At 48.1% G+C, this 20,000-nt stretch overlaps 1 protein-coding gene across 4 annotated transcripts in view; it reads right to left on the minus strand.

The window, feature by feature from the left end:
* LOC128700739 (CCR4-NOT transcription complex subunit 6-like) overlaps positions 1-20,000 on the minus strand; it is a 348,534-nt gene that overhangs the window by 146,906 nt on the left and 181,628 nt on the right. The gene's annotated exons all lie outside the window — the stretch shown is intronic.

Consider the following 20,000-nt stretch of genomic DNA (forward strand, 5'->3'; position numbering starts at 1 on the left):
TTGCTTACCACAGGAAAATATTACTATACCACGTTTCCCACAGGGTAAAGTGAAATAAACATCTCACAAGTTCAGGCATCAAGAGCGTTCCTTTGATGTACATAAAAACGGTTCCGATATTTATCACCTGGAAAAGGGGAGAGATAGAACTAGTGCCCTTACACTTACCGTCCGTGTTCACCTACCAGTAAATACGTACCTGGATAAGAAACAGCATACAAATTCTATAAAGAGGTCCTTATTACAAGAGTAACAATGACCTAGAGGGCAGTAAGCAGTGATGTTAGTGGACGTAGCATTAGTGTTAAGGAGCAAAGACTCAGTGTGTCAACACAGAAGCAAACAGAGGTAGCCTGCGTTATAATCACCTGAACAACATATATGAATTAAATACTAAGACGGGAGAGGCGGAGCTGCTGTAGCAATATCTGGGACATTTACAATTAGATCTTCCCTCACATTCTGACCAACCTTCAACTAACGAAACTAAAGTTTTCCAAGATTTTGTTGACAGGAACTTAAGTTTTACCATATACCTTTGAAACGTGTTTCGAGAGTTTCACTACTCTCGGAGCCCGGCCATGGGCCAGGCTCGTCTGGTGCTTGCCTGGTCAACCAGGCAGTTACTGCTGGAGGCCCGCTGCCCCACATATCCATCACAGTCTGGTTGATCTGGCACCTGGTGAAGACACTTGTCCAGTTTCCTCTTGAAGGCTTCTACACTTGTTCCAGCAGTGTTTCTGATATCTCCTGGTAAGATGTTGAATAGTCTGGGACCCCGGATGTTGATACAGTGTTCCTTTATTGTCCCCACAGCACCCCTGCTCTTCACTGGGTTTATTTTGCACTTCCTCTCATATCTCTCACTCCAGTATGTTGTTATGGCAGTGTGCAGATTTGGGATCAGGCCCTCGAGTACTTTCCAGGTATATATTATCATGTACCTCTCTCTCCTCCGCTCCAGTGAGTACATGTTCAAGACCTGAAGGCGTTCCCAGTAATTTAGGTGCTTTACTGGCTCAGTGTGAGCCATAAACGATCTCTGTATTTGTTCCAGCTCTGATATTTCTTAAAAGCAATGACCAATGTCTCAAACGAACCCACGGAGTCAGTAAAATAATTTTAACTGTTGTTTTATTGTCTCCATCCGCCATGGTGTGTGTGTGTGCGTGTACTCACCTAGTTGTGGTTGCACAGCTCCTGGCCCCGCCTCTTCGCTGGCCGCTACTAAGTCACTCTTCCCGCTCCATGAGCTTCATCATATCTCTTCTTAAAGCTGTGTATGGATCCTGCCTCCACCACATCACTTTCCTGTGTGTGTGTGTGTGTGTGTGTGTGTGTGTGTGTGTGTGTGTGTGTGTGTGTGCATGCGTGCGTGTACGTGCCGCTAAACGAAACATTCACAATCATTCATTCACTAGGTGTCTTGCTAGATATGCGCAGAAACCACTACTGACTGGACCCACCAAGTGTAACATCCCCAGCCTTCCTTCAGAGTGCAAGCACTGTACTTCCCGCCTCCCCTTCCACTCTCCTTCACTGTGGATAAACATGTTGGAGAGAGATCAATGTTTTTAACCACCTACCCTGTGTTCCACAAAGCACCAGAGAGAGTATCAACACACTGTTCATGTACACACCTTTATTAATTACAATTAACTTCCCGGAGACGTCACCATCAACCATAAATAAAGTACCAGATAAGCAGGGTGCAGGGGCACGAATACCCTGGGAGACAATATAAGAAGGGAGACAACAATGTAGGGAGGGAGGGAGGCAACAATGTAGGGAGGGAGGGAGGCAACAATGTAGGGAGGGAGGGAGGCAACAATACAGGGAGGGAGAAAGAATATAGAGAGGGAGGGAGACAAGAGTGTAGAGACAAGAATATAAAGAGGGAGTCAAGAATATAGGGAAGGAGGGAGACAACAATGTAGGGAGGGAGACAATAATGTAGGGAGGGAGACAAGAATGTAGGGAGGAAGAGAAGAATATAGAGAGGGAGAGAGACAAGAGTGTAGAGACAAGAATATAAAGAGGGAGTCAAGAATATAGGGAAGGAGGGAGACAATAATGTAGGGAGGGAGACAAGAATGTAGGGAGGGAGGGAGACAAGAATGTAAGGAGGGGGACAAGAATGTAAGGAGGGAGGGAGACAAGAATGTAGGGAGGGAAGGAGACAATAATGTAGGGAGGGAGGGAGACAAGAATGTGAGGGAGGGAGACAGGAAGGTAGGGAGGGAGGGAGACAAGAATGTAGGGAGGGAGGGAGACAAGAATGTAGGGAGGGAGACAAGAATGTAGGGAGGGAGACAATAATGTAGGGAGGGAGGGAGACAATAATGTAGGGAGGGAGGGAGACAAGAATGTAGGGAGGGAGGGAGACAAGAATGTAGGGAGGGAGGGAGACAATAATGTAGGGAGGAAGAGAAGAATATAGAGAGGGAGAGAGACAAGAGTGTAGAGACAAGAATATAAAGAGGGAGTCAAGAATATAGGGAAGGAGGGAGACAACAATGTAGGGAGGGAGACAATAATGTAGGGAGGGAGACAAGAATGTAGGGAGGGAGGGAGACAAAAGTGTAAGGAGGGGGACAAGAATGTAAGGAGGGAGGGAGACAAGAATGTAGGGAGGGAAGGAGACAATAATGTAGGGAGGGAGGGAGACAAGAATGTGAGGGAGGGAGACAAGAATGTAGGGAGGGAGGGAGACAAGAATGTAGGGAGGGAGGGAGACAAGAATGTAGGGAGGGAGGGAGACAAGAATGTAAGGGGGGAGGGAGAAAAGCATGTAGGGAGGGAGGGAGACAAGAATGTGAGGGAGACAAGAATGTAGGGAGGGAGGGAGACAAGAATGTAGGGAGGGAGGGAGACAAGAATGTAAGGAGGGAGGGAGACAAGAATGTAAGGAGGGAGGGAGACAAGAATGTAGGGAGGGAGGGAGACAAGAATGTGAGGGAGACAAGAATGTAGGGAGGGAGGGAGACAAGAATGTAGGGAGGGAGGGAGACAAGAATGTAAGGAGGGAGACAAGAATGTAGGGAGGGAGGGAGACAAGAATGTAGGGAAGGAGGGAGACAAGAATGTAGGGAGGGAGGGAGACAAGAATATAGGGAGGGAGGGAGACAAGAATGTAGGGATGGAGGGAGGGAGACAAGAATGTAAGGAGGAAGGGAGACAAGAATGTAGGGAGGGAGGGAGACAAGAATGTAGGGAGGGAGGGAGACAAGAATGTAGGGAGGGAGACAAGAATGTAAGGAGGGAGACAAGAATGTAGGGAGGGAGGGAGACAAGAATGTAGGGGGATGTAAGGAGGGAGGGAGGGAGGGAGGGAGACAAGAATGTAGGGAGGGAGGGAGGAAGACAAGAATGTAGGGAGGGAGGGAGACAAGAATATAGGGAGGGAGGGAGACAAGAATGTAGGGATGGAGGGAGGGAGACAAGAATGTAAGGAGGAAGGGAGACAAGAATGTAAGGAGGAAGGGAGACAAGAATGTAGGGAGGGAGGGAGACAAGAATGAAGGGAGGGAGGGAGACAAGAATATGGGGAAGGAGGGAGACAAGAATACACGGAGGGAGGGAGACAAGAATACACGGAGGGAGGGAGACAAGAATACAGGGAGGGAGGGAGACAAGAATACAGGGAGGGAGGGAGACAAGAATACAGGGAGGGAGGGAGACAAGAATACAAGGAGTGAGGGAGACAAGAATACAAGGAGTGAGGGAGACAATATCTGGAGGAAAAGGGGAAGGTAGAAGAATATAGGTATGGAGAGAGGGATAGAGGAATATACAAGAGAGGGTAGAGAATATTTGGAAGGGGACAAGAATACAGAGGAATATTTGGAAGGGGAACATAGAAGAATATAGGGAGGGGACAGAGAATATTTGGAAGGGGAGCATAGAAGAATATAGGGAGGGAGGGACAGAGGGAGAACATAGAAGAATATAGGGAGAGAGGGTTAGAGGAAATATAGGGAGGGAGGGACAGAGGAATATTTGGAGGGGAACATAGAAGAATATAGGGAGGGAGGGACAGGAGAAGGGGAGCATAGAAGAATATAAGGGAGGGACAGGGAAGGGGAACATAGAAGAATATAGGGAGGGAGGGACAGAGGAATATTTGGAAGGGGAACATAGAAGAATATAGGGAGGGAGGGACAGAGGAATATTTGGAGGGGAGCATAGAAGAATATAGGGAGGGAGGGACAGAGGAATATTTGGAAGGGGAACATAGAAGAATATAGGGAGGGAGGGACAGAGGAATATTTGGAGGGGAGCATAGAAGAATATAGGGAGGGAGGGACAGAGGAATATTTGGAAGGGGAACATAGAAGAATATAGGGAGGGACAGAGGAATATTTGGAAGGGGAACATAGAAGAATATAGGGAGGGAGGGACAGAGGAATATTTGGAAGGGGAACATAGAAGAATATAGGGAGGGAGGGACAGAGGAATATTTGGAAGGGGAACATAGAAGAATATAGGGAGGGAGGGACAGAGGAATATTTGGAAGGGGAACATAGAAGAATATAGGGAGGGAGGGACAGAGGAATATTTGGAAGGGGAGCATAGAAGAATATAGGGAGGGAGGGACAGAGGAATATTTGGAAGGGGAGCATAGAAGAATATAGGGAGGGAGGGACAGAGGAATATTTGGAAGGGGAGCATAGAAGAAGATAGGGAGGGAGGGACAGAGGAATATTTGGAAGGGGAGCATAGAAGAATATAGGGAGGGAGGGACAGAGGAATATTTGGAAGGGGAGCATAGAAGAATATAGGGAGGGAGGGACAGAGGAATATTTGGAAGGGGAACATAGAAGAATATAGGGAGGGAGGGACAGAGGAATATTTGGAAGGGGAACATAGAAGAATATAGGGAGGGAGGGACAGAGGAATATTGGAAGGGGAACATAGAAGAATATAGGGAGGGAACATAGAAGAATATATGGAGAGAGGGATAGAGGAATATTTGGAGGGGAGCATAGAAGAATATAGGGAGGGAGGGACAGAGGAATATTTGGAGGGGAGCATAGAAGAATATAGGGAGGGAGGGACAGAGGAATATTTGGAGGGGAGCATAGAAGAATATAGGGAGGGAGGGACAGAGGAATATTTGGAGGGGAGCATAGAAGAATATAGGGAGGGAGGGACAGAGGAATATTTGGAGGGGGAGCATAGAAGAATATAGGGAGGGAGGGACAGAGGAATATTTGGAGGGGAGCATAGAAGAATATAGGGAGGGAGGGACAGAGGAATATTTGGAAGGGGAGCATAGAAGAATATAGGGAGGGAGGGACAGAGGAATATTTGGAGGGGGAACATACAAGAATATAGGGAGGGAGGGACAGAGGAATATTTGGAAGGGGAGCATAGAAGAATATAGGGAGGGAGGGACAGAGGAATATTTGGAGGGGGAGCATAGAAGAATATAGGGAGGGAGGGACAGAGGAATATTTGGAGGGGGAGCATAGAAGAATATAGGGAGGGAGGGACAGAGGAATACTTGGAGGGGAGCATAGAAGAATATAGGGAGGGAGGGACAGAGGAATATTTGGAAGGGGAGCATAGAAGAATATAGGGAGGGAGGGACAGAGGAATATTTGGAGGGGGAACATAGAAGAATATAGGGAGGGAGGGACAGAGGAATATTTGGAGGGGGAACATAGAAGAATATAGGGAGGGAGGGACAGAGGAATATCTGGAAGGGGAACATAGAAGAATATAGGGAGGGAGGGACAGAGGAATATCTGGAGGGGGAGCATAGAAGAATATAGGGAGGGAGGGACAGAGGAATATTTGGAGGGGAGCATAGAAGAATATAGGGAGGGAGGGACAGAGGAATATTTGGAGGGGGAACATAGAAGAATATAGGGAGGGAGGGACAGAGGAATATTTGGAAGGGGAGCATAGAAGAATATAGGGAGGGAGGGACAGAGGAATATTTGGAGGGGGAACATAGAAGAATATAGGGAGGGAGGGACAGAGGAATATTTGGAATGGGAGCATAGAAGAATATAGGGAGGGAGGGACAGAGGAATATTTGGAGGGGAGCATAGAAGAATATAGGGAGGGAGGGACAGAGGAATATTTGGAGGGGGAGCATAGAAGAATATAGGGAGGGAGGGACAGAGGAATATTTGGAGGGGAGCATAGAAGAATATAGGGAGGGAGGGACAGAGGAATATTTGGAAGGGGAGCATAGAAGAATATAGGGAGGGAGGGACAGAGGAATATTTGGAAGGGGAACATAGAAGAATATAGGGAGGGAGGGACAGAGGAATATTTGGAAGGGGAACATAGAAGAATATAGGGAGGGAGGGACAGAGGAATATTTGGAGGGGGAACATAGAAGAATATAGGGAGGGAGGGACAGAGGAATATTTGGAAGGGGAGCATAGAAGAATATAGGGAGGGAGGGACAGAGGAATATTTGGATGGGGAACATAGAAGAATATAGGGAGGGAGGGACAGAGGAATATTTGGAAGGGGAACATAGAAGAATATAGGGAGGGAGGGACAGAGGAATATTTGGAAGGGGAACATAGAAGAATATAGGGAGGGAGGGACAGAGGAATATCTGGAAGGGGAACATAGAAGAATATAGGGAGGGAGGGACAGAGGAATATCTGGAAGGGGAACATAGAAGAATATAGGGAGGGAGGGACAGAGGAATATCTGGAAGGGGAACATAGAAGAATATAGGGAGGGAGGGACAGAGGAATATCTGGAGGGGGAGACAAGTATATGGAGGGAAGGACGCTATATAAGGTTAAACATATTTATAGGTTTTAATGAATTTTTCATATTCAGTTTTAAACAGTGAAATGGAAAGATGGGAGGGGAGGGGAGGGGAGGGAGAGAGTGAGTGGAGTGAGCCACTGTACTACAAGACACCATCATTCACGCTACCCTGGCTGCCACTGACCTATTTCCCACCACCATTCACACACACACACACACACACACACACACACACACACACACACACACACACACACGATGTTCCAGAGATTGGACACAGTAACAAGGGGACACAGTTGGAAGCTGAAGACACAGATGAATCACAGGGATGTTAGGAAGTATTTCTTCAGCCACAGAGTAGTCAGTAAGTGGAATAGTTTGGGAAGCGATGTAGTGGAGGCAGGATCCATACATAGCTTTAAGCAGAGGTATGATAAAGCTCACGGCTCAGGGAGAGTGACCTAGTAGCGATCAGTGAAGAGGCGGGGCCAGGAGCTCGGACTCGACCCCCGCAACCTCAACTAGGTGAGTACACGACAGGTATGATACGCCCACGAGATCAGGAACAAATACTGCCGATGGGGCCAGGAGCTGATATTATCCCTGAAAAACACAACTTGGTGAGTACATACACACTCAAAACGCCCAACACAAAACCCTCCTCTGTGTTCCTACCAATAATCCCACACTTACTTACTCCTTGCCCTACCCTATCTACAACCCTGACTTCTCCCCCTGTAACTAAACACAACTTAACTTCAGCTTCGTCTCTCTCGTTCCTTACAAATGATTAGGAAACACAAAGCCTGGACACCACAAACTCGACCACAGTAAAAGAAAGTAAGCTCAGACTATGGTACACAAATGCAGATACATTACCAAACAGTGATGAATTGAAAGATTGGTGAGCAAAGGTAACCCCTGGCATCATAGTTATCAAAGATAAAACTAATTAAAATAACAGGTGCCATACTTCCAGCAGGATATTAAATAATGAGGAAAGAAAGAGGAAATAGGGAAGGGGAAAGAATAGCTTTGCCGATTAGTAATCTGTGTTATCGTGAAGAGGTGAGTCAAATGAATACATAGAAAGCACATACAAGAAAACCAAAATAACAACAGTAGCAGTGATTTACAACCCCCCCCCCCACCACCAAACAGTGAGACTTCAGTAGGGAGATGAGGATACATAGTCCACTACAGGTTCAGTAGCTACTGTAACTCAAAGGTTTTGTTCCAGCATATATGAAGTTATTTTGTCAGAGGAAGGGAAGGAGTGCGGAGAGGAAGGGAAGGAGTGCAGAGAGGAAGGGAAGGAGTGCGGAGAGGAAGGGAAGGAGTGCGGAGAGGAAGGGAAGGAGTGCGGAGAGGAAGGGAAGGAGTGCGGAGAGGAAGGGAAGGAGTGCAGAGAGGAAGGGAAGGAGTGCAGAGAGGAAGGGAAAGAGTTCGGAGAGGAAGGGAAGGAGTGCAAAGAGGAAGGGAAGGAGTGCAGAGAGGAAGGGAAGGAGTGCAGAGAGGAAGGGAAGGAGTGGGGACAGGAAGGGAAGGAGTGCGGAGAGGAAGGGAAGGAGTTCGGAAAGGAAGGGAAGGAGTGCAGAGAGGAAGGGAAGGAGTGCAGAGAGGAAGGGAAGGAGTGCAGAGAGGAAGGGAAGGAGTGCAGAGAGGAAGGGAAGGAGTGCAGAGAGGAAGGGAAGGAGTGCAGAGAGGAAGGGAAGGAGTGCAGAGAGGAAGGGAAGGAGTGCAGAGAGGAAGGGAAGGAGCGCAGAGAGGAAGGGAAAGAGTTCGGAGAGGAAGGGAAGGAGTGCAGAGAGGAAGGGAAGGAGTGCAGAGAGGAAGGGAAGGAGTGCAGAGAGGAAGGGAAGGAGTGAGGACAGGAAGGGAAGGAGTGCGGAGAGGAAGGGAAGGAGTTCGGAGAGGAAGGGAAGGAGTGCGGAGAGGAAGGGAAGGAGTGCAGAGAGGAAGGGAAAGAGTTCGGAGAGGAAGGGAAGGAGTGCAGAGAGGAAGGGAAGGAGTGCAAAGAGGAAGGGAAGGAGTGCAGAGAGGAAGGGAAGGAGTGCAGAGAGGAAGGGAAGGAGTGAGAACAGGAAAGGAAGGAGTGCGGAGAGGAAGAGAAGGAGTTCGGAGAGGAAGGGAAGGAGTGCAGAGAGGAAGGGAAAGAGTTCGGAGAGGAAGGGAAGGAGTGCGTAGAGGAAGGGAAGGAGTGTAGATAGGAAGGGAAGGAGTGCAGACAGGAAGGGAGGGAGTGCAGACAGGAAGGGAAGGAGTGCAGACAGGAAGGGAAGGAGTGCAGAGAGGAAGGGAAGGAGTGCGGAGAGGAAGGGAAGGAGTGCAGACAGGAAGGGAAGGTGCGGAGAGGAAGGGAAGGAGTGCAGACAGGAAGGTAAGGTGCGGAGAGGAAGGGAAGGAGTGCAGACAGGAAGGGAAGGAGTGCAGAGGAAGGGAAGGAGTGCAGACAGGAAGGGAAGGAGTGCAGACAGGAAGGGAAAGAGTGCAGAGAGGAAGGGAAGGAGTGCAGAGAGGAAGGGAAGGAGCGCAGAGAGGAAGGGAAGGAGTGCAGAGAGGAAGGGAAGGAGTGCAGAGAGGAAGGGAAGGAGTGCAGAGAGGAAGGGAAGGAGCGCAGAGAGGAAGGGAAAGAGTGCAGAGAGGAAGGGAAGGAGTGCAGACAGGAAGGGAAGGAGTGCAGAGAGGAAGGGAAGGAGCGCAGAGAGGAAGGGAAGGAGTGCAGTGAGGAAGGGAAGGAGCGCAGAGAGGAAGGGAAGGAGTGCAGAGAGGAAGGGAAGGAGTGCAGAGAGGAAGGGAAGGAGTGCAGAGAGGAAGGGAAGGAGTGCAGAGAGGAAGGGAAAGAGTGCAGAGAGGAAGGGAAGGAGTGCAGAGAGGAAGGGAATGAGTGCAGAGAGGAAGGGAAGGAGTGCAGAGAGGAAGGGAAGGAGTGCAGAGAGGAAGGGAAAGAGTGCAGAGAGGAAGGGAAGGAGTGCAGAGAGGAAGGGAAGGAGTGCAGACAGGAAGGGAAGGAGTGCAGAGGAAGGGAAGGAGTGCAGACAGGAAGGGAAGGAGTGCAGACAGGAAGGGAAAGAGTGCAGAGAGGAAGGGAAGGAGTGCAGAGAGGAAGGGAAGGAGCGCAGAGAGGAAGGGAAGGAGTGCAGAGAGGAAGGGAAGGAGTGCAGACAGGAAGGGAAGGAGTGCAGAGAGGAAGGGAAGGAGTGCAGACAGGAAGGGAAGGAGTGCAGAGAGGAAGGGAAGGAGTGCAGACAGGAAGGGAAGGAGTGCAGACAGGAAGGGAAAGAGTGCAGAGAGGAAGGGAAGGAGTGCAGAGAGGAAGGGAAGGAGTGCAGAGAGGAAGGGAAGGAGTGCAGACAGGAAGGGAAGGAGTGCAGACAGGAAGGGAAGGAGTGCAGAGAGGAAGGGAAGGAGCGCAGAGAGGAAGGGAAGGAGTGCAGAGAGGAAGGGAAGGAGTGCAGAGAGGAAGGGAAGGAGTGCAGAGGAAGGGAAGGAGTGGAGACAGGAAGGGAAGGAGTGCAGAGGAAGGGAAGGTGCGGAGAGGAAGGGAAGGAGTGCAGACAGGAAGGGAAGGAGTGCAGACAGGAAGGGAAAGAGTGCAGACAGGAAGGGAAAGAGTGCAGACAGGAAGGGAAGGAGTGCAGAGAGGAAGGGAAGGAGTGCAGAGAGGAAGGGAAGGAGTGCAGAGAGGAAGGGAAGGAGTGCAGACAGGAAGGGAAGGAGTGCAGTCAGGAAGGGAAGGAGTGCAGAGAGGAAGGGAAGGTGCGGAGAGGAAGGGAAGGAGTGCAGACAGGAAGGGAAGGAGTGCAGACAGGAAGGGAAAGAGTGCAGACAGGAAGGGAAAGAGTGCAGACAGGAAGGGAAGGAGTGCAGAGAGGAAGGGAAGGAGTGCAGTCAGGAAGGGAAGGAGTGCAGAGAGGAAGGGAAGGAGTGCAGAGAGGAAGGGAAGGAGTGCAGACAGGAAGGGAAGGAGTGCAGTCAGGAAGGGAAGGAGTGCAGAGAGGAAGGGAAGGAGTGCAGAGAGGAAGGGAAGGAGTGCAGACAGGAAGGGAAGGAGTGCAGAGAGGAAGGGAAGGAGTGCATAGAGGAAGGGAAGGAGTGCAGAGAGGAAGGGAAGGAGTGCAGAGAGGAAGGGAAGGGAGAGTGGTTTCAGCATAACCTTCAACATTAGATAATGTCGATGGTGACCTTCCTGTTCTATACAAGGACAAGGTTCTCAATGTCCTCCATTTAGTTCAACGTTGCAGAAATCACAGACGACAGGTGTTATACCACAAGACGGACAGCCGTCAGAAGCTACTCTCTGGCTTTACCTTTCTAAATGTCATCAAACTTTCAGTCATCATTCATGTTTCAACCAACTGGTACTGGTATCATACCTGTGTCATGTCTATGATTTGTTATTGTACCATCGCAGTCCGGCCTGATGCCAGGCTCAGCAACACTAGCACAAGATAGTCCTCCACACTTACAATAAGATAAATATAGCATTGTATACTAAGATATGATGGGGGTGGGAAGCCAGTTAGGGCGTGTGGGCGTAACCATCACCGCCCACATGGCCATCATTCACCAGCCTCCTCTCACTACCATACCAACTTACAGCTGGTGTGAAGCAACAGCTGGTAGAAGCACTAGCCTTTCCCACCATACCGTGAGGTTCCTGGTGATCACAGTATTTTGCTCAAAACTGAAAGTTCCCGGGTTATATTCCAGTGTCAGATGTAGCCAGACAATCCTCCTAGAGAGCGAAACGAAAATTCACATTAGCTGCATGTGGTGATGAGTAAGACGTGTGTGCAACAGTTGGATACCTTTATTTTTGAAACGTTTCGCCTACACAGCAAGCTTCTTCTTCCTCAAATGCAGAAGCAACAAGTGTAGTTGTGAAATGAGGATTAAATCATCTTCATTTCACCCAACTGTTGCACAGTCTTACTCATCAACTTGTCGGTATTATGTACCATTTTCAACAGTTACATGTGTGTGTATCTTTTACCCAAGATACTGTGGGACTTTCTACCTACATTATTATAACGCCAGTATAACGTTGTAATAATGTTGGTATTATGGGGAAAAACTTAATCACATAACAGACTCCTAGCACCAAGTGTGGCTTTATCAATCTAATACTGACACAAGAGAAACACACACAAACACACACACACATATACATACATTAGTACTGCTGACTGAGACTCGCTCAAGCACAACGTAACTCCGCCCTTAACGCTTGTGCTAGCTCTACCGACCTGTCTGACGTCTTGCCTATTTCACTCCACCCCCTCCCCCCTCTCTCTCTCTCTACTTTCATTCATCTCAAACTTATTTTCGCTGTTATATATCGTTCATGTATGTTGGTATATAAAATAATTCACAACTAAACCAAAAGTTTGAGAGGAAACTCAAGGCGACATTTTGATCTGTCTTGACCATCACTAAGTTGCCATTCAGGGAGAAGACATTTTGATCTGTCTTGACCATCAAGTTGCCATTCAGCCACAATTCAGATCAGGTCATTTTTTCTCTCACCCTTGAAAGAGTTCAAGACGGACCGAAACGTCGTATACCTTTGATGAGTTCCAAGAGTGTTTCCACTTTTGAAGCCCGGCCATGGGCCAGGCTCATCTGGTGCTAGCCTGGCCAACCAGGCTGTTACTGCTGCTGGCCCACATACCTATCAAAGTCTGGTTGATCTGGCACTCTCGAAGACTTCTACACTTGTTCCAGCAGTGTTTCTGATGTTGATACAATGTTCTCTTACTGTGCCCACGGCGCTCCTACTTTTCACTGGGAATATTTTGCTCTTCCTCCCATCTCTCTCACTCCAGTATGTTATGGCAGTGTGCAGATTTGGGACAAGACTTGTCTCCAATTTGTGGGTTAGTTAGGAAATGTACCTGCTATTGTTGCAGCCACAGTATTGTGCCTGTTGTTTCAGCCACAGTATTGTGCCTGTTATTGTTGCAGCCACAGTATTGTGCCTGTTATTGTTGCAGCCAGGGTATTGTGCCTGTTATTGTTGCAGCCACAGTATTGTGCCTGTTATTGTTGCAGCCACAGTATTGTGCCTGTTATTGTTGCAGCCACAGTATTGTGCCTGTTATTGTTGCAGCCACAGTATTGTGCCTGTTATTGTTGCAGCCACAGTATTGTGCCTGTTGTTGCAGCCAGGGTATTGTGCCTATTATTGTTGCAGCCACAGTATTGTGCCTGTTATTGCTGCAGTCACAGTATTGTGCCTGTTATTGCTGCAGTCATAGTATTGTGCCTGTTATTGCTGCAGTCACAGTATTTCGCCTATTATTGCTGCAGTCACGGTATTGTGCCTGTTATTGCTGCAGTCACAGTATTGTGCCTGTTATTGCTGCAGTCACGGTATTGTGCCTGTTATTGCTGCAGTCATGGTATTGTGCCTATTATTGCTGCAGTCACGGTATTGTGCCTGTTATTGCTGCAGTCACGGTATTGTGCCTGTTATTGCTGCAGTCACGGTATTGTGCCTGTTATTGCTGCAGTCACGGTATTGTGCCTGTTATGGCTGCAGTCACGGTATTGTGCCTGTTATTGCTGCAGTCACAGTATTGTGCCTGTTATTGCTGCAGTCACGGTATTGTGCCTGTTATGGCTGCAGTCACGGTATTGTGCCTGTTATTGCTGCAGTCACAGTATTGTGCCTGTTATTGCTGCAGTCACAGTATTGTGCCTGTTATTGCTGCAGTCACGGTATTGTGCCTGTTATTGCTGCAGTCACGGTATTGTGCCTGTTATGGCTGCAGTCACGGTATTGTGCGTGTTATTGCTGCAGTCACAGTATTGTGCCAATTATGGCTGCAGTCACGGTATTGTGCCTGTTATTGCTGCAGTCATAGTATTGTGCCTATTATGGCTGCAGTCACGGTATTGTGCCTGTTATTGCTGCAGTCACAGTATTGTGCCTGTTATTGCTGCAGTCATGGTATTGTGCCTGTTATGGCTGCAGTCACGGTATTGTGCCTGTTATTGCTGCAGTCATGGTATTGTGCCTATTATGGCTGCAGTCACGGTATTGTGCCTGTTATTGCTGCAATCACAGTATTGTGCCTATTATGGCTGCAGTCACGGTATTGTGCCTGTTATTGCTGCAGTCACAGTATTGTGCCTGTTATTGCTGCAGTCATGGTATTGTGCCTGTTATTGCTGCAGTCACGGTATTGTGCCTGTTATGGCTGCAGTCACAGTATTGTGCCTGTTATTGCTGCAGTCACGGTATTGTGCCTGTTATTGCTGCAGTCACGGTATTGTGCCTGTTATGGCTGCAGTCTCGGTATTGTGCCTGTTATTGCTGCAGTCACGGTATTGTGCCTGTTATGGCTGCAGTCTCGGTATTGTGCCTGTTATTGCTGCAGTCACGGTATTGTGCCTGTTATTGCTGCAGTCACGGTATTGTGCCTGTTATTGCTGCAGTCACGGTATTGTGCCTGTTATTGTTGCAGTCACGGTATTGTACCTGTTATTGTTGCAACCACAGTATTGTACCTGTTGTTGTTGCAGCCACAGTATTGTGCCTGTTATTGTTGTAACGAGGGTATTGTACCTGTTATCGATGAAGCCACAGTATTGTACCTGTTATTGTTGCAGCCACAGTATTGTGCTTGTTACTGTTGCAACCAGGTGAGACTACCTATTATGTTTATACGTATATAAATTGCTCAATATCAAACACAGGAATATATAATTAAATATATCATAGGTGTATCCAACAAATATATTGGTAGGTTGGGGGTGGTGGAGAAGGATGAAGTTGGGTGTGGGGGTTGGAGGGGTAGACAGCCAGAAGGACGAGTAAAGGACGCCTCAAGCATGAGTTTCTAATGAGGTAAAGAATTGAAGGAGCACCTCAGAAGCCTGCCTCCTCGAGTGTTTTGTTTGGGGAGGGGGTTAATGGGGGGGGACAAAGTTCTAAACCATGTTGCGTGTTGGTGCATCTCTCACATGACAAGAGGTGTAGCCAAGACCATGGTCAGAGTCGCAGGTAGTGTTGAAGGTCGAGTAGAGGTGAGTGTGGCCTTGCTAACCAACCACTTGTTATTCCCTGCCTGGAGGTCCACCTCCATGCACCACATCCTCCACGCACACCCACACCTGCCAGGTCTCTGGCCGTACACTTCCAACTACTCAGCCTGCTGCTGCTGCTGCTGCTGCTGTAATTCACCAGCAGGAAACACAAGACACACTCGTTACCACCGCTCACATGACAAGTCACTTTGTCACGTACCATCACCACCCTCCCACCCACCACAAACATGGAAAACCTAAAAACACACAAGTGATATGAACATAATTATTATTATTTGATGGCTTAGCGCTTCTTTTTGATCATAATAATAATCATAATAATAATTATTATTATTATTTGTGGTGGTGGTAGTAATAGTAGAAGAAAATTATCAGGAGACAATAGGAAAGAAGAGAATGTTTATGTAAGCGTGACAAATGTATGCAATAGTGCCAAGAGTCATCAAGATGAAGAGTAAGAAGACAACAACACTGGCGTGTACAGTTGAATGTACGGAGGTGAGACCTTCAAGACTGCCATGTTTGTTACACAACCATGTCTTGCCACCCACCTCCTCTACCTTTCTCATTAACTTATTTTCATTTACAACCCAAAGAAGCTGACTGGAGTGCTGACCAGGGTGACTAGTGCTTCATGCAGGTTCTACCCTGGTCGTCACTGACTGGAGTACTGACCAAGGTGACTAGTGCTTCATGCAGGCTCTACCCTGGTCGTCACTGACTGGAGTACTGACCAAGGTGACTAGTGCTTCATGCAGGTTCTACCCTGGTCGTCACTGACTGGAGTACTGACCAAGGTGACTAGTGCTTCATGCAGGCTCTACCCTGGTCGTCACTGACTGGAGTACTGACCAAGGTGACTAGTGCTTCATGCAGGCTCTACCCTGGTCGTCACTGACTGGAGTACTGACCAAGGTGACTAGTGCTTCATGCAGGCTCTACCCTGGTCGTCACTGACTGGAGTACTGACCAAGGTGACTAGTGCTTCATGCAGGCTCTACCCTGGTCGTCACTGACTGGAGTGCTGACCAGGGTGACTAGTGCTTCATGCAGGCTCTACCCTGGTCGTCACTGACTGGAGTGCTGACCAGGGTGACTAGTGCTTCATGCAGGTTCTACCCTGGTCGTCACTGACTGGAGTGCTGACCAGGGTGACTAGTGCTTCATGCAGGTTCTACCCTGGTCGTCACTGACTGGAGTGCTGACCAGGGTGACTAGTGCTTCATGCAGGTTCTACCCTGGTCGTCACTGACTGGAGTACTGATCAGGGTGACTAGTGCTTCATGCAGGTTCTACCCTGGTCGTCACTGACTGGAATACTGACCAGGGTGACTAGTGCTTCATGCAGGCTCTACCCTGGTCGTCACTGACTGGAATACTGACCAGGGTGACTAGTGCTTCATGCAGGTTCTACCCTGGTCGTCACTGACTGGAATACTGACCAGGGTGACTAGTGCTTCATGCAGGCTCTACCCTGGTCGTCACTGACTGGAATACTGACCAGGGTGACTAGGTGCTTCATGCAGGTTCTACCTGGTAGTCACTGACTGGAATACTGACCAGGGTGACTAGTGCTTCATGCAGGCTCTACCCTGGTCGTCACTGACTGGAATACTGACCAGGGTGACTAGTGCTTCATGCAGGTTCTACCCTGGTAGTCACTGACTGGAATACTGACCAGGGTGACTAGTGCTTCATGCAGGCTCTACCCTGGTCGTCACTGACTGGAGTACTGATCAGGGTGACTAGTGTTTCATGCAGGTTCTACCCTGGTCGTCACTGACTGGAGTACTGATCAGGGTGACTAGTGTTTCATGCAGGTTCTACCCTGGTCGTCACTGACTGGAGTACTGACCAAGGTGACGAGTGTTTCATGCAGGTTCTACCCTGGTCGTCACTGACTGGAGTACTGACCAAGGTGACGAGTGCTTCATGCAGGCTCTACCCTGGTCGTCACTGACTGGAGTACTGACCAAGGTGACGAGTGCTTCATGCAGGCTCTACCCTGGTCGTCACTGACTGGAGTACTGACCAAGGTGACGAGTGCTTCATGCAGGCTCTACCCTGGTCGTCACTGACTGGAGTACTGACCAAGGTGACTAGTGTTTCATGCAGGCTCTACCCTGGTCGTCGCTGACTGGACTGCTGCTCAGGGTGACTAGTGGATGAGGAAGTCATCCGCTAGTAGGTATGATAAGACCCAAGAGGTCAGAAAATATGGATATTAATTAAAGTAAGTTGTAATATTTACAGAGCTCTTGAAGTTGCAAGGGCATTCACTGCTCTTTTCGGTAAAAAAAAATATCAACACTCCGGCTATACTAACCCTTAAAACTAAGACTCATTAACAACCAGAGACAAATAAAAGGCTAAATACTATTAAATTGATAAAGGCTTTTCAATTTTTTCCCCGAGGTCTCGACAGATACCCTTAGTCATTACATAAACCATGAACTTAAAAAAAAAGAAAAAGAAAAAACGCAGCCGTAGGTAAACATGTGAAATTTGATAGTAGTTAATGGCAGGTCACATGGAATATATATATATATATATATATATATATATATATATATATATATATATATATATATATATATATATAGAGAGAGAGAGAGAGAGAGAGAGAGAGAGAGAGAGAGAGAGAGGCAGGCAGGAGCACCTGTAAGCAGGTGGCTACGGGTGGTGTGTGTACCTATCAATCAATCAATCTCTCTCTCTCTCTCTCTCTCTCTCTCTCTCTCTCTCTCTTCCCTCAGCACACCCATACTGGTGAACATTCGTACCAGGTACCTTAGCATTCTAATGAATGTTTTTAACATAGGGTGAGCTAGAGGTTGTCGTGAGCAAGATGGCTTACACAAGTAATTATGCAACAGCTGGTACCTAGCTTGCATACAACCGCCACCATTTCCATTACACATAGAAGCACACGTGATGGGAGACCTTCATGAGGTGGGAAGTAGAGAGAAGAGGGGAGTGAGGCAACAAATATCTGGGTGTGAATAACAAGGCGGAGTTAGCAGCCTCCCCTCCCTATCTTGTGTGGTACACCCCACCCTATCTTGTAAAGCACCCTCCCTATCTTGTGTGGTGGTGTGCCCCTATCTCGTGGCACACCCTCCCTCCCCATCTTAGTGGTACACCCCCTCCCTTGTGTGGTACACCCTCCCACCCTATCTTGTGTGGTACACCCCTCCCCTCCTACCGTACACCCCCTCCCTATCTTGTGTGGTACACCCCCTCCCTATCTTGTGTGGTACACCCCCTCCCTATCTTGTGTGGTACACCCCCTCCCTATCTTGTGTGGTACACCCCCTCCCTATCTTGTGTGGTACACCCCTCCCCTCATCTTGGTGTGGTACACCCCTCCCTATCTTCCCTGTGAAGGTACACCCTCCCTATCTAGCTGGTACACCCCTCCCTATCTGTGGTACACCCCCTCCTCATCTTGTGTGGTACACCCCTCCCTCATCTTGTGTGGTACACCACCTCCCTATCTTGTGTGGTACACCCTAACCCTATCTTGTGTACACCCTCCCTATCTTGTGTGGTACACCCGCTCCCTATCTTGTGTGGTACACCACCTCCCTATCTTGTGTGGTACACCCTAACCCTATCTTGTGTGGTACACCTCCTCCCTATCTTGTGTGGTACACCCCCTCCCTATCTTGTGTGGTACACCACCTCCCTATCTTGTGTGGTACACCCCCTCCCTATCTTGTGTGGTACACTCTCTCATCTTGTGGTACACCCCTATCTTGTGTGGTACACCCTCCCTATCTGTGCGGTACACCCTCCCTATCTGTGTGGTACACCCCTCCCTATCTTATGTGGTACACCCTCCCTATCTGTGTGGTACACCCTCCCTATCTTGGTGTGGTACACCCTCCCTATCTTGCGTGGTACACCCCCTCCCTACCTTGTGTGGTACACCCCCTCCCTATCTTGCGTGGTACACCCCCTCCCTATCTTGCGTGGAAAGGGGAGCTCAATATCTTGTATGATAGACCCACCTTCAAGAGTTCCTTCATATGTAGGTCACAGGAAATAAGACTTTCCGTCTCAATAAACAATGGCAATTATATTGAGAAAGTTAAGTCAAGAGATCTCAGGCTTGTGTACATAAACTGAGACTTACAACTTAGCACTGTGAGGATAAAACAAAGAAAGTGTTCAAGTGGTCTGGCAGTGGAGCACAGCAAAGAAAGTGTTCAAGTGGTCTGGTAGTGAAGCACAGCAAAGAAAGTGTTCAAGTGGTCTGGCAGTGAAGCACAGCAAAGAAAGTGTTCAAGTGGTCTGGCAGTGAAGCACAGCAAATAAAAAAATAATTTACAAAAGGAAATTCGGAAATGAGTGAATAAATAATAGTGAAATGTAAATCTGCAAGACCTCATTCCCCTAGCTGTGTAGTAGATGGGAGGAAGTGAACATAATGTAACGTCTGCGTCCATGTTAGAATGTCCAGAGTACGAGGTTTCTCACACACACACACACACACACACACACACACACACACACACACACACACACACACACACACACACACACACACACACACACACACACACACACACACGCACACACACACACACACACACACACACACACACACACACACACACACACACACACACACACACACACACACACACACACACACACACACACACACACACACACACACACACACACACACACACACACACACACACACACACACAAACACACACACACAAACACACACACACACACACAAACACACACAAACACACACAAACAGACACACACACACACACACACGCGCGCGCGCGCACACAAACACACACACACACAAAGAACCAACAAAGGGCAGTGAAGGGTGAAGTAGAAGAAAGAAGAATGTGGTGGTATACATACATGTATTTCATGATGGAGTTACAAGTACGATCAGCGAGCAGCTGGATGAATATTGTAAAGGAAGAGGAACGGATGAAAGAACAAATGAGGAAAGAACAGCAGCAGATGTTAAGAATAAACAGTATTGAAGATACTGCAGAGACAAGAAATCAGAAGATGAAAGTGGCAATAGCTCAATGTAAAGGCAATACAGGAAGACTGGAGAAATTAAGGAAATGGAAACCAGGAAGTGGAGAGAGGAAGCGAGATCAATATCTGTTTTTTAATATACATTTTTGGATTTAATAACCAATGTTTACAACTAT

This window comes from Cherax quadricarinatus, chromosome 56, assembly GCF_038502225.1.
Source record: "Cherax quadricarinatus isolate ZL_2023a chromosome 56, ASM3850222v1, whole genome shotgun sequence".
In the NCBI taxonomy this organism is placed as follows: Eukaryota; Metazoa; Arthropoda; class Malacostraca; order Decapoda; family Parastacidae; genus Cherax; species Cherax quadricarinatus.